Genomic DNA, 15416 nt, shown 5'->3' on the forward strand with positions numbered 1-15416 from the left:
TCTACGAGAAAATCCTGAAGGAGATTGTCTAGCCATCAGTTTGTGACTTCACCCTCAAGCGCACTTGGGTTATGCAGCAGGTCAATGATCTGCAATGCACCAGGAAGTCTACCTCTGAATGGCTCAAAAAAATTTATTAAGGTTTTGAATTGGCCTAGGCTAAGTCCAGACTTCAATCTGATTATGATGCTGTGGCATGACATAAAACAAGCAGTTTATGCTTGAAAACCCTTCCCGCACAACAAATAATTAAGACAGGCAGGTTTGGACAGCTTTTCTCCTTTAATAATAAAATCATAATTTAAAAACTGCAATTTGGATTTACTTGGGTTATGTTCATGCAAAATTACAATTTGTTTGATGATCAGAAAACATGCAAAAACAAACAAACAAAAATCTAATACTTTTTCACAGCACTGTATACACTCACCTAAAGGATTATTAGGAACACCATACTAATACGGTGTTTGACCCACTTTTGCCTTCAGAACTGCTGTACTTCTAAGTGGCATTGATTCAACAAGCTGCTGAAAGCATTCTTTAGAAATGTTGATAGGCCCATATTGATAGGATAGCATCTTGCAGTTGATGGAGATTTGTGGGATGCACATCCAGGGCATGAAGCTCCCGTTCCACCTCATCCCAAAGATGCTGTATTGGGTTGAGATCTGGTGACTGTGGGGGCCATTTTAGTACAGTGAACTCATTGTCATGTTCAAGAAACCAATTTGAAATGATTCGAGCTTTGTGACATGGTGCATTATCCTGCTGGAAGTAGCCATCAGAGGATGGGTACATGGTGGTCATAAAGGGATGGACATGGTCAGAAACAATGCTCAGGTAGCCTGTGGCATTTAAACAATGCCCAATTGGCACTAAGGGGCCTAAAGTGTGCCAAGTAAACGTCGCCCACACCATTACACCACCGCCACCAGCCTGCACAGTGGTAACAAAGCATGATGGATCCATGTTCTCATTCTGTTTACGCCAAATTCTGACTTTACCATTTGAATGTCTCAACAGAATTCGAGACTCATCAGACCAGGCAACATTTTTCCAGTCTTCAAATGTCCAATTTTGATGAGCTCGTGCAAATTGTAGCCTCTTTTTCCTATTTGTAGCGGACATGAGTGGTACCCGGTGGGGTCTTCTGCTGTTGTAGCCCATCCGCCTCAAGGTTGTGCGTGTTGTGGCTTCACAAATGCTTTGCTGCATACCTCGGTTGTAACGAGTGGTTATTTCAGTCAAAGTTGCTCTTCTATCAGCTTGAATCAGTCGGCCCATTCTCCTCTGACCTCTAGCATCAACAAGGCATTTTCGCCCACAGGACTGCCCCATACTGGATGTTTTTCCCTTTTCACAACATTCTTTGTAAACCCTAGAAATGGTTGTGTGTGAAAATCCCAATAACTGAGCAGATTGTGAAATACTCAGACCGGCCCGTCTGGCACCAACAACCATGCCACGCTCAAAATTGCTTAAATCACCTTTCTTTCCCATTCTGACATTCAGTTTGGAGTTCAGGAGATTGTCTTGACCAGGACCACACCCCTAAATCCACTAAAGCAACTGCCATGTGATTGGTTGATTAAATAATAGATATTCCTAATAATCCTTTAGGTAAGTGTATTTACACAGCCCCCTAAGTTTCTTAATATTTTAAGCTGTTTATTAAATTCCACTTAAGGTTATTTATCATTAATAACTGTATCAATATTAATTATTATAATTCATTATTATTAAAAACAATAATTGCTGCAATGGATTGGCACCCTGTCTGGGGTGTACAATGCATTGTATTTTATAACTCCTGGGATAGGCTCCAGGCCCTCCGCGACCCTGTATACAGAATAAAGCGGGATAGACGATGACTTAGTGAGTGATAAACATGATAAACAAATTGATCTAATTTGGCTTTTTTTGAGCCTATTGTTGTTTTGTATAAGTAAAGTTAGCTGTGAAAGATTATTTCCTGTAGCAAAACAGCCTGAACTGTAAAAGGACCCCTTGATATCTTGATACAGTTGCTGTACCTGTCCCAAATTGTGCTCTCTCTGGGCATATGCATGACTTATTGGTCAAAATTATGAGATTATTGACTAATACTGTCAATAATATTCATTTTTATAGAGTAAGATCATGTGGATGATAGGTAAGGAGGTGTGTCCTCGGTTGGTTGTTGAGAAAGGTTAGGTTTTGGTTTTTGTTTGTTTAATGATATTTATATGTATATATACACGCTAAAAGGACTTTTAATTGACATTTTTCCCAAATCAATTTACCAAATAACTGACAACTTATCGGTAAAACGTTAAAAGTAATCTCTCTCTCTCTCTCTCTCTCTCTCTTAAATGTGCTTTACTGACATGAAAATATTTACATTTGTATTGACAATAACTGATAAATAAATCAAAATAAAATAACAGGGATAGATAGAAAAGAAAGAAAAGTGGTAGTTCCAAGTAAAAAAAAAAGTTGTTTAAAATAAAGGAATAATAAGTAAATATGAAATGAATTTAATGGCAGTTAGCTCTGTAGTCAAAAATAAAGTGAAACTCGTGAAAACTACTGAAAAGAAAGTTATAATAATAGCTATCACTGCGAGTGTACGTTTGCGTATGTCTCTCTCTCTCTCTCACACACACACACTTTCTCTTTCTCTCTCACACACATTCTCTCTCTCTCTCTCTCTCTCTCTGCAGATAAGAAAAGCTGCGCGCGCGTGTGGGTCACTGCAGGTCTGCGTAACAGCGCAGCTGAAGCCGGAGTGTGCGCGAGCTTACTGTAACTAACGTAAAGATCTGAATTCGACGAGGAAACTCCTTGATGGTGAGCTTTCTCCAGACTAACCTGATCGATCACTGAAGAACTGAAGGAAAAGTGCCGACATCCGGACGTTGTTGTATGCAATTTTAAAGTCGATACACTTCGTAACGAGGTAAGCTACGAGCTGTAAAGCTCTAAAGAACATGAAGTAACCAGGCGAAGACTGGAAAAGGTTTAAGCAAATAACAAGGATGATAATAAGCAAGAGTAGAAGTTAGGTTGGGCATGAAATATTTATAATATTTATAAGAGGGCATAACCCAAGCAACATAGTATAAAGCCTTGTTATATGTAAATATTTTTATTAGATTGTATTTAGCTTTTTACTTATTATTATTATTATTATTATTATTATTATTATTATAATTTTTATAATTATTTAACACTTTAAAGTTATTTTTACAATCCTGGGAGTTGAACTAGAAAGACAGCAAATAAGTAGACAGTATATTTGTTGCAGAATTACAGTCATAATAGAGGAAAAAGCCAGAGAAAACATCTGTATTAAGAAGATTTTAAGACAGCAGGTGTTGGGAATTGCTTAACCGCAGAGGAGAGAGGTCCGGGGTTAGGGTGCCTCTCTAGAGAGGACAAACTCAGAAGCTGGAGGTTTTCAAAGAAAAAAAATCTGAGCCATAATTGATGGATTTAAGGGCAAATGTATAAAAAAAGGTCAGTTGCATAAGTGAAAAAAATTGGCATGAATTGTATATATTTGCTTAGTCATCTTAGTTGGTGAGAAGCTGAACAGCTACATTTCAATTTACTTTGACTTTATGAATAGAGGGTTTACACTTGAATGATTTATGCGTGTTGTGTATGAAGATTACATCCACATAAGCATCTTCAAATGCATGAACATTAAAAACAGCATTAGGAAACCTACTTTTTGGTGCACTGAGTTTGGTGAACTGATGTTTACAGGTGATACCAGCAAAAGATTATAAACGAATTCATTAAAAAGCATTTTAAGTTTGCAAATCTGTGGCTACTTATTAATAGGAACTGTAGGATTGTGAAGGTTTTAAAATTGCATCCAGGCTACTTTTGGAACATCTCATAACATGAAATTAAACACGTTATTAAAAAAAGACCACATCTGGGAGATGGCCATGCTTCTAAGAGAAAACAGAATATATATATATATATATAGTATGTGTGCGTGCATGCGTGTGTGTGTGTGTGTGTAATAGATAAAATACACAATATAATAAATAATACAAGTTAAAAAGATTCAGAGCTCAGTCCCAAATGGCTTTCTGTACACTAAATAGACATCCTAGGTGTACTTAGAAACAACTTAGTAAATTTCCAAATTGGTAGATAAATTTAAAAGGTTTTATGAAAATAACAACTTTACTGTACATATCATTGCCATTGTCACAGTAGCTAAGAACTTAAGGATGGTTCTTGACTGTAAGTTAAATTATATATCTGAGATGGAATAGGATGTGTGTATCTTTCCCAGTTTTAACCTGATCGTTGAATTAAGCATAAAATAAATAAATGAATAAATGAATAAATGAATAAATGAATGAATGAATGAATGCTAGATTTAGTTTCATTCAAGTCTGGGAAATGAGAACCCAGTATTTACAAACATATTTTTCAGCACTGTAAGAGTTAACCTAAGGCATTTTTTTCTGTTCATAACGACCATGTGTTCAGTACTGTGATCTAAGTTCCCCCTCTACAGTTCTTGCAATGTTTAGGCCTGATCTATTTTTGCCAGCTGTTACTCTGCCCTCACATGCTTTGCCTCTGTACAGCCATATGAGCATAAATCTACACTGAGGTGAAATGATGTAAAAATGTTACAGTATGATAAACATCTAACTCAATAAAATAGCTAGAAAAATAAAATAAAAGTGGACTTGGTATAGTAAAAAAATTAAAGGGATATATGTTTCCTCTTTCCGCGACCCTAAATACAGGATAAAGCGGTATAGACGAGTGAACCCAGATACAGTCAACAGTCTAGGCATGTTTAGTAAATGTGCATGTTGTTCAGTAGTGCTTTTACGTTTTGGATAAAATGCAATCAAGTAGATTTAAGAATGTAACTTGTAGGCAGAATTGTTATTACACTTGACATACATTATAAATATACTACTGGATGTAGTGATATACACATCCTATACACTTAAATTTGCAGTCGATATTACCGTTACATTCATAAGTCATGCTTATGAATGTAACGGTAATATCTGGCTTTTTGTTTTTAACTGGTCCTTTTTCAGAGGCACAATGATTGTACAAATTGCATTTTTAATAGAAGGATTTCTCCCCCAGGAATTTACTTGAGGTTTCCTGATATCAACACAGGGTCAAAATACAGTATACATACACTGACTTTTACACTGATTGTTAATTTAAGTGTTGCTGAATTAAAACAATTTTTGTTTGCCAACCCCAAGGCCTCTTAAATTCCTATTATTGATTATGATTAACTACAGCTGGTAGCTTCTCTGTGCAGAATTGAAAAGGATTTGATTGACAGCATTCATTGGATTGTGCAATGCACAGTACATTGGCTATGTCCAAGGAGCTCAGTGCAGATCTGAAAAAGAGGATGGTAAAGTTACACAAGTCTGTATTGTCTCTTGGAGACATTTCTAAAAACCTGTAGATTTAAAGTTCAATTCAAACAGTCTTACACTCTCTGAAATAAAGGTACACAGGGACATTTCTAGGATTTTCAGTTAAGGGGGACTCCATAGATGTTTAACACAAATTTGGCTTGTTCAGAATCAGTACTCAAATGAGTCTTCTTGATCACACAGGCTGTTTACCATATAAACATTTTTCTATGTACAGGTACAATCAGAAAAATGTAACCAGAAAACAGCATATAACTTTAAACTTACATTAATTAGCAATATAAACAACACACCTATGAGGCTGGACAATAAAATAAACTGTGTAGGTGCCAATAATGCCAAACATTCATCTGTAAATTCTTTGACAATACTGCTGCTTTTTGTTGGAAACTGGCAGACATAAAAAATGTGAAAAATAGTTTCTGATGCAATGACTTCAATCAGTGTTGGGAAGACAGGGTTAATGTGCCAGACAGGCTGCCCTTTCAGAGAACTGAACTGTCGAACTGAACAGAGAACTGTAGATGGAAGATTTTTTAAGTCACATGGGAGCAGGTGTCCAATTGAGCAGCAGGTAAGAATACAACATCTTTTTTTTTTCATGTGACTTGAGAAACCTTCCATCTACAGTTAAATATAAATATTAAAACTTTGATCATCATGTTATCTAGTTTAATTTAGTGTTTAAGCTAAGACAGTAAGTTCTCTATTCAACCCCTTAAAATTTCATAGCTACTAGGCTATTTATTCAAATTCATTAATAACAAATTTACAAACATTGTTATAATGTAATTAAACAAAAAAATCTTTTTAATATCATTTTTTTTATTTTATTCCACAAAAAAAAGTTACTTTTTCTAAATCAAAGTGACGAAAAACTCTACTCTAAGACTAATACATGTATTTTACTATTTGGGATATTATTTACTACAATACAATATTTATTACAAAAAAAGGATTTTTCTATCTCTGTAAATCACACTGCTATGCAGTTAAAACGAGTGCACTGAATGCTGTCTGTCACTATTTTTAATTATTTATGTGCATAACTCTATGATAGTTAATGCCATATGCACTGTGCAGTGTTTTATATAGACAGCAACGGCATGATTGTTTTATAAAGTGGACTATAGGTTCATAGAGTATGTATTAAGGGCTTCATTTTCGTAAAAGGAAACAGCTGGTGTGATGAGGGTGAACACAGCGAAGATTTAACTGATTAATCCCTCATGACATTTTGTAAACTGTATTTATGAGAAAGGACTGAACTGATGCAGATATAACAATTTATCGAAAAACACACAGCTTGCCTTAATCCTCCCTCTGTGATGGCGAAGTCCGCCGCCGCTTTCATATGAAATTTAAAGGGGAGATGGGCGATCAGCAATTTGTGTGGAGTTCATGGAGAATTTTTAGGGGTGTTAGGCTAAAGCCCCCCTAAAAATGGCCTAGCGACGCCTATGAAGGTACAGTTTTGTACTAATGAAGGTACATACTATTGTCACTGGGGCAGTCCCTTTCAAGGGCACAAAATTGTACCTTAATATAGAGAAAGACATTTGCACCGATTCTGTTTGTACCATCAGGGACATTATTTATACTATGGGCAAACTATGGGCAAACAAAATGTACTGTTTGTTTTACAGTATAAACTTGCTTGTACATTATTGTACATTAATCAAAGGTACCACCCCAGCGACAAGCCCTTTTGTACCTTAATAGTGTCTATTGTGTTCCTTTGGAAAGTATAAAAAACTAATTTTCCTTTTGAATAAGACACTTAATCAATATATTATGAACATGTATGAAATTTGTTGTTTTAAACTTTTAAATTCGACTTCTTTTCTGGCCTTTTTGCCTTTTCTGAGATTTTGAGCTGCTCAAGCCTTTCAAGAATTTCTTCTTCTTTATTTAGGAACTTTAATAGTGCATCAAAGTGTTTCTCTGGTTAGATGCCATTTGCAGGATCCATCATGTAGACCAGTGGTTCTCAAACTTTCAAGCCAGCGACACCTAACTGAAGATCGACAAGATCTCGCGACCCCCACTATCAAAAACAAGCAATAAACATAACAAGCTGTTCACAGTATTTTGACTACATTTACTATACATCAAAATAATTTTGGCTTACCTTTTAATGGGAAGGGTGTACTTGTTGTTGTTTTTTTGCTTGTTGAGCAATCATGTGTTTCGCCGGGCTTCATATTTTCATGAGCAAGCACTTCTGAACAGATTACACATTGAGGGAAATCTACGTTGTCAACAGTAGACGTTTCCTACTTTGGTCTGATGGGGTCTTGCTCTCATGCTAGGGCGACTTACATGGTTCCGATGACTCGGGCAAACTGTCCACAATTTCCTCAACATTTTTAGATTTGCGAATAACAAATTTATCCATCTCGGCAGTTGCGGTTTTCACGTGCAGTTGTGCGCTGTAGCAATAACTAGTGAGCCAGTCGCTGCACAGTGATGTCATATCTTTGAGTCGCGATTTTTTTTAAACACTCAGTTTAAACACTCACACTCAATCAGTAATATCTTTACAAATCAGAAAATATTTATTTATAGCATTTACTTGTAATACTGAAAAGTGTGTATTATAATCACAAAAAAAGACATAGTTTTTGAATCCCTCTCGCGACACCTTGAAATTTTTTCGCGATCCCCAGTTTAAGAACCACTGATGTAGACTAACCATTGTCTTTTTACAAACTCAGGCAACTTACTTTCAATGGACTTTATCACAAGGGGGTTCTTGATTGCGCTGATATTTCCAAGGTCGGTGAGATTTGCCAGGGCTTTTTGAGATCTGGCTGACATTTGTGTATTTTTCAGTTACTTAAAAACATATAAATGGGTAAAGCCTGTTTACACTGTATTCAGCACAAACTGGGCTACAGTAATATGTGAGCAGCATTTAAGTACAAGTTTGTGTTTTGTAGAAAATGACAGTTATGTGAGGTTATTAAAAAACAAAACAAAAAAGCAAGTCACTGAAATAAGGCGACAAACCACAATCATAACCTTTGTGTACAATTCGTGGATCTTGTAGCCTGGAGTTTTTTCTTCAAAATTATGTAACAATCATCCTGCTCACGCATTCACAAAAAACAATATATTCATTTACATTTTCCAAGACAGTTTTAGTTTAGAAAACCCATTTGTGAGGAGATGTGAATGATCTTGTATAATGCTGTAATTCACACCAGGGAGGACATAGTCAGCTGCATAATTGCCCCTTTCTGTCAGGTACAGTATGTGATAGAGGAAAGTGCTACAAGAAAATGATTGAAGGACAAAAGAAACCTATATTTTTGTTTGTAGTTTATTTAGAATATAGTTAGCTGACAGGCAAAAAAACTCAGATAAAAAAGCTCACTAACACCATATTCATAACCTACTTACTCACAATGAAAATGTCCACGATTGAGTGGGGAGGGACGCAGATTTATGGCATAACTATGGCTGTGGGAAAACACACATTCAGGGTAAAACAGTGCAAACAGGAACAGTGCATCATAAAAAAGGGTGTTAGGTTTGTAAAAGCCCACTTTTACACCCTATACACAGCCATACATCTTTGTGCCACTCTGAACTGAAGAGGAGGAGGAACTGAAGATATAAGAGAACATTGCATACCCGGCATTTCCATGGTGTTTTTTTTACACAGATTTGCAATGCACACAGACCCTGTGACCAGCAGTGGCAACATTCCTTGCACCTGAAATCAGTCCATGTACTAGTTGTAAAAATTCTATTACTTAGGGATTTATTGCCATTCATAAGTAGATATGCATTTTGTGCAACTGCTGTGACTGTAAATGTGTACACTCCTGTATGTGGCACCAATCGGTAATCCAACAAAGTCCTTAAAGCAAACACACAGTATTTCACTGGAATGTGCAGTTACAAAGATGTAAAAGCAAGCAGCTGCTCCATTTATCAACAGTGTCACTGTGTTCACGAACATGCAAGACGCGCCAAATCAACAAGACGGCTGGCTGCAGCTGCAGCGGAACGACTATAAGCGCACACGCGCGCACACACATCCAACGTTAATCCTAGTCAGTCTACCAGAACATGTGACTAAACTGCACTGCAAACACAAACATAAAATGAAAATTATTTGTGCTTTGCTGAATACTGTATGTGACAACTTGGATAGTGTAGACACAATACACTAGCTAGTTTGGGCGTAAATTTCGTTTAACAGTAAGGGGGGACAATAAATATAAAATTTCTCATGAGCAATTTTTGAAGGGGACACAATTAATACAGTCAAATTGTACTTATAAAGATATGTCCCCACAGTAAAAAAAAACTTTGCTCCTATCATTATTATTGTAGCATGGAGACGGTGCCATTATGGTTATTTTCAAAGTTTTTCTCAGGTTCAATGACAAAGCAGATTTTTCTTAAAAAACATTTATTGCACTGTTTTTTATGTTGTTTACGGTCAACCCATCAACATACAATAAAATTTAAACATGACTGTTATTGTGAAAAAGATATATAAAATAAGTAATGTTTTGTAACAAAATCAATGATTAAATAATCAATTTACAGTAACTGCTCTAAGTAAAAAAAATTATACACCACACTTACTTGATACTGTATATCTGATTGACCCTGGTCTACCTGTCCCTCAATAATTTCTGTCTCCTTTGCCTGTGATTGATATTGTGACATTAGTATTTTCATAAGCACCCATTCTTAAAGCCAAATTGCCTTAATATGTGAACTTGTACTTACTTGGCGTTTAGGTGCACTGAAAAATGATCTTATGTCCATTTATCTATGACACTGCAAGGCAAGTTTATTTATACAAAAATGATCACAACAATAAAAACAAGGAATAAAAAAAGGTTTAAAATTGTATTTAAAATTAATTAAGACACTTAGAACAGAATGGATATTGATTATACAAAACAATACAGTGGTGTCAGTTCGGATGTAGCACAGTGCTTATTTAGTAAATGCACAGCTAAACAATATTGTAGCGTTTCTACCGCTCAACAGAACTTGGAGAGACAAGTTAGCTTCCTGGCTGCCCAATGCAAATGGCTGGGAGTACTTTATTAAGCACACAGCACATCCTACAGTCACTAAAGAGACATCTACCCACACACACACACAACCTGGCCGAAGCCACTACCCCAAACACCTTTCCCCAACACGGTGAACACATCATAACCCCTCCCGCAAAGCATGATGGTCGTCTGTCAAACCCCACCCACGCCACACTGCCCCCACCCGAGCTGTGACCGTCCCCGGTCACCATGGCGAACTCAGTCCTGGAGGCGTGACGGTGGCCGGCGCTGGCGTTGTGAACGCCGGAGTCTTTCCGCGGGGGAAGGAGGGGTGCAGCCCCCCTCCCGAGGCGGACCGGCCTCCACAGAGTTTACTGTTTCACTGGCATTGGGCCGATAGGGAGCGAGACGGTCTCGGTGGAGCACGACCACTCGCGACCGCCCCGTCAACCGCACCCGGTAGACTACATCGGAGAGCTGGGCAATGACTGTGCAGGGGCCCACCCAGTGAGACATGAGCTTAGGCGAGAGCCCCCTTTTTCTTCCGGGGGAATACACCCACACCTGCTCCCCAGCAGCAAAGTCTCGCCCCTGGCTGCGAGTGTCATACACGCGGCGCTGCTTAACACCAGCGTCCGCCAAGTGTCTACGTGCCAACTCATGCACACGGAAACAGTTTGTCTTTCAGTACAAAAAAATAATCCAACCCCGGCTTCGTGGGTAAATCCACCTGTGGGGGGGAACCGAACACAAGGTCCACGGGCGTGCGCAACTCGCGACCGAACATTAACGCAGCTGGCGTCAGCTGTGAGGACTCCTGCACTGCTGTGCGATAAGCCCAAAGCACGAGAGGCAAATGTTCGTCCCAATCCTTTTGACGGTCGCTGGTAAGCACGGCGAGTTGAGTGGTGAGCGTGCGATTGAAGCGTTCCACGAGGCCGTCACTCTGCGGATGAAGGGGCGTGGTGCGGGTCTTTTTCACCCCGAGGCGCTCGCACACCGCCGCAAACACCTCCGCCTCGAAGTTACGCCCCTGATCGCTGTGCAACTGCTCCGGGGCGCCGAATCGGCAGAACACCTCATCTACCAGCACTCGAGCCGTCGTGGAAGCGCTCTGGTCAGGGACAGCAAACGCCTCCGGCCACTTGGTGAAATAATCCATGGCCACTAGCACATACCGGTTCCCACGATCGGAGATAGGAAACGGCCCAAGAATGTCCACGCCCATACGCTCCATAGGTGCCCCCACCCGAAAGTCTTGCAGAGGTGCCCGCGAGCGCTGGGTAGGTCCCTTCTTTGCCGTGCAGACGTCGCATCTGTGCACAAAGAGTTCACTATCCGTGTGGCAGCCCGGCCAGTAGAAGCGAGCGCGCAACCGCCGCAGCGTTTTAGTGACTCCGAAGTGTCCCGCACCCGCATGCCCGTGTACCATTCCCAACACTCGTGACCGCAGATTCCGCGGCACCAGCAGCTGAAAAGATTCGCCAGCGCCGCATGGTCGTTCCCAGTGACGGTAGAGTAAACCTCCCCGCAACACTAGTCTGTTGAACTGGGAGTGGAGAGCTTTTTCCTCGGGCCCCAGGTGAGCAACCGCGGCATAATCCGGTCTCTGGCCCGCGTTAACCCACCCCAGCACCCGCTGCAGCGCCGGATCCTTCTCCTGCTCGGCAGTTAACTGATCACAGTCCATCTGGGGCACAGGCGAAACGGCTACAGGCGATAGTTTACGCGACGCAATAACTCGGCTGCACACCGGATCGGACGGCTGGTTACCGACAGGGGCTCCGGAGGACTGCGCAGGAAGAACATTCGGCTTCACGGGGGTCGGAGAGTGTTCGATGTCGCGATCACCCACGCGCTCCTCCACCCGCTCGCAGTGCCGACAACGCTCTTTGCTGCACGGCCGGCGGGATAAAGCATCGGCGTTGGCATGTCGTTTTCCCGCTCGGTGCTGAACGGTAAAATGGTAGTCCTGCAACCGCTCGAGCCATCGCGCTAACTGCCCCTCGGGCTCTTTAAAACTAAGCAGCCACATCAGCGAAGCGTGATCGGTCCGCAGCAGGAAGGATTGCCCGTATAAATACGGCCTAAAATGTTTAAGTGCCGCGACGACCGCTAGCAGCTCTCGCCGGGTGACGCAGTAGTTCCTCTCCGGTCCTGACAACGCGCGGCTGAAGTAAGCTATAGCATGCTCTTTACCCTCGGAAACCTGAGACAGGACGGCCCCCAGCCCTACATCGCTTGCGTCCGTGTCGAGGATAAACATACGAGATGTATCAGGATATCCGACAACGGGCGACGTGACCAAAGCTTCCTGTAACCGAGTAAAAGCACGCGCGTGCACCCTGCCCCAGCGAAACGGCTGATTCTTTCTTGTGAGCCCGTGCAGCGGACTGGCGATTGTGGCAAAATCCTTCACAAACCGGCGATAGTAAGAGGCTAACCCGAGGAAGGTGCGCAGTTGTGACACATTTAGCGGTTCAGGCCAATTCTGCACGGCCGCAATTTTTGCTGGATCGGTGGCAATACCTCTAGCACTAATTACGTGTCCTAGAAAACCCGTCTCCCGCCACAACAGCTGGCACTTTTTGGGGTTGAGCCGCAAATTCGCCCGCCTGATAGCCAAAAATACTTCACGTAAGTTAGCTAGCGCGACCTCAAACTCCTTGCCGTGCACCAATAAATCGTCCAGGTAAACGACACAACGGTTGCGAGGAATATCCGTCAACACTTTCTCCATCAACCGTTCGAACGTCGCTGGCGCGTTACAGAGGCCGAACGGCATGCGCCGAAATTGCCATAGCCCTTGGCCGATCGAGAACGCGGTTTTTGGTCGTGCTTCCGGGGCGAGCTCTACTTGCCAATACCCGCTACGCAAATCCAACGAGCTAAACCACGCCGAGCCCGCAACGTGCTCCAGCGCGTCATCTATCCGCGGTAACGGATAAGAATCTTTACGCGTCACCTCGTTTAACCGCCGGTAGTCCACACAAAACCGCCACAATTCGTCCTTTTTACGCACGAGCACAACGGGTGAAGACCACGGTCCGGACGCTGGCTCTATGACGCCCGAGTCGGCCATCTCGCGCAGCTTCTGCTCGGCGATAGCTCGTTTAGCTAACGGGAGGCGTCTCGGATGTAGCCGAACAGGCGCTGCGTTACCCGTATCGATCGTGTGCTGCACCAGATTGGTATGTGTGCACTCGCGCTCATCTACCGCGAAAATATCCGCGAACTCGTGCAAAAGGGACTTCACGGTGTCGGTCTGTGACTGGCTAAGCCCTACACTGCTACGCTGCACTAGCTCGGCCATTATCCTAGCTCGGTCGGCTACCGGATGTTTACATGGCGCGTCCACCGGAAGTTCCGCCCCCCTGGTGCGTGCTTCTAACCCGTCCGGCTGCGCTTTGGGCACTAGCAACCTGGCTAACCCGAAATTACCGCGCAGAGTTCCGTCCACGAGATTCAGTACCGCACCCCACCTTTCCAAAATGTCTAAACCCAAGATACAATCATCCTCGATGTCTGCCACAAAGAACGGATGGGAAAGAATGATTGCACCTACTTGTATTAGCACCGTGCGACAGGCCCGTATCTTCAAATAACTTCCCGATACGGTGCGAATGCTTACAGCCGGGTCCGGCAGCATACAACCGCGCTCGCCTTGATCTAATACTCCCCAGCGCAGCAGCGAAACCGTAGAGCCAGTGTCCACGAGCGCCCGTAGCGAAACGTTGTCCAGGCCACAGTTCACGTAGACACCCGCATGATTTCCTACGCGTCCTGACCGGAAGTTGAACCCGGCCGTTGGGGAAGCAAAGACGGCTGTAGGAGGCGGCTTCTCCTCGGCTAGTTTTAACGGCTGCTGGAGTACGTTGTCCTCAGGCCTGAGAACGTCGCAGCGGTAATCCGTCAGTCCCTGGCCTCGGCGTGGTCGCGGAATCTCGGAGGCTAAGTCGAGGCCTAGCCGCGACGGGTAGCCCTGTCCCCGGCTAGGTTCAACTACCGAGCGGCCCCGAGCCACGGGAAAACGCTCGGCTCTCTCGCCGTGGTGGTCTGCCATGATGGGCTCGGCTTCGCGCAGCGCCTCAAACAGGGAAGCCGGTGCCGCCAACCGGATGTGCTCGCGAAGCACATCCGGTTGGCACATCCGAATTCCCCGCAGGAACGCACGCCGTGCTAGCTCTTCCTGCTGGACGGGCCCGAATTCCGGGTAGCCCCGGCGTGCGAGAGATCTCAGGTCCATGGCGAACGCCCCTAGTGGCTCGGAGGCGCTCCGCACGCGGGTTGCCAGCTCCTCGCACGCGGCCTCGTTACGGTCATTTGCGCCGAACCGGAAGTGGAGCGAGTCCCGCAACTTCGCCCAGTCCTTCCGCTCATCCGGACGAAGGTCTTCCAACGCCCGGAGTGCTTCGCCCTCCAGCGAGAGGGCCACCCGGACGGCTGTTTCCGCCGGGGACCAGCCCGCGAAGTCAGCGGCTAGCTCCACCTGGGCGATGAATGCGTGGGGCTTGATACCGCCGTTGTAGGACGGCAGGTGCAGCTGCAGGTCGCCTCGCCGGCTGACGGCGCACGGAGCTGTAGCTTGCTCTGGGGTGCGCTCTAAGCCGTTACTCTCCATCCCACTTCTGACACCAAATGTAGCGTTTCTACCGCTCAACAGAACTTGGAGAGACAAGTTAGCTTCCTGGCTGCCCAATGCAAATGGCTGGGAGTACTTTATTAAGCACACAGCACATCCTACAGTCACTAAAGAGACATCTACCCACACACACACACAACCTGGCCGAAGCCACTACCCCAAACACCTTTCCCCAACACGGTGAACACATCATAACCCCTCCCGCAAAGCATGATGGTCGTCTGTCAAACCCCACCCACGCCACAATATGTTATTTTGTGGCCGTTAATGTTAAGATAACATTATGCCAAGTCGTCACAAATAAAACACCGCATGGGA

General features: G+C 43.2%; 1 protein-coding gene across 1 annotated transcript in view; it reads left to right on the forward strand.

Annotated features, from left to right (window-relative positions):
* The first annotated feature begins 2712 nt into the window (after window positions 1-2712).
* LOC128527808 (P2Y purinoceptor 3) overlaps window positions 2713-15416 on the forward strand; it is a 49029-nt gene continuing 36325 nt past the window's right edge. Inside the window, exon 1 of the mRNA XM_053500404.1 lies at window positions 2713-2938. The gene's annotated coding sequence lies outside the window, so the exon portion shown is untranslated. The remainder of the gene's footprint in view (window positions 2939-15416) is intronic.

This window comes from Clarias gariepinus, chromosome 7, assembly GCF_024256425.1.
Source record: "Clarias gariepinus isolate MV-2021 ecotype Netherlands chromosome 7, CGAR_prim_01v2, whole genome shotgun sequence".
Taxonomy (NCBI): Eukaryota; Metazoa; Chordata; class Actinopteri; order Siluriformes; family Clariidae; genus Clarias; species Clarias gariepinus.